This window comes from Macadamia integrifolia, chromosome 2 (genome assembly GCF_013358625.1).
Source record: "Macadamia integrifolia cultivar HAES 741 chromosome 2, SCU_Mint_v3, whole genome shotgun sequence".
In the NCBI taxonomy this organism is placed as follows: domain Eukaryota; kingdom Viridiplantae; phylum Streptophyta; class Magnoliopsida; order Proteales; family Proteaceae; genus Macadamia; species Macadamia integrifolia.
Window position 1 is genome coordinate 5,125,103 of NC_056558.1, and position 418 is coordinate 5,125,520.

Below are 418 nucleotides of genomic sequence, written 5' to 3' on the forward strand. Positions count from 1 at the left end.
TTAAAAAAAAAAAAAAAAAAAAGAAAAAAAGAAAGAAAGAAAGAAAGAAAGAAAGAATTCTCTAAGAAAATTGATACAAGAGTGTAGAATAATGAGGTGCGATGGGATGGTCTCGCACGTAAAAGGACAATAAAGTCATTTTCATGCGAGAATGATAGATGCATATAAAGATGTTGCTAGCGTACCTTCCCCCGGTGGCTTGTGAGGTAATTGCCACAAAGCCACCCCAGTAAGGGCCATGGGCAGCCTACCATTAGTCTAGTCAAGCAGGTTTGTGTCATTGTCTACTAAGGGCCTATTTGGTATCGTTTCTGTTCCAGAAACGTCGTTTCGTGTCAAAAACGAAAATTTCAGTTTATGTGTCAAAACACAGTTTTTAAACGAAAAAATGGTGTTTCAAAATTTCAGATTTTTATCG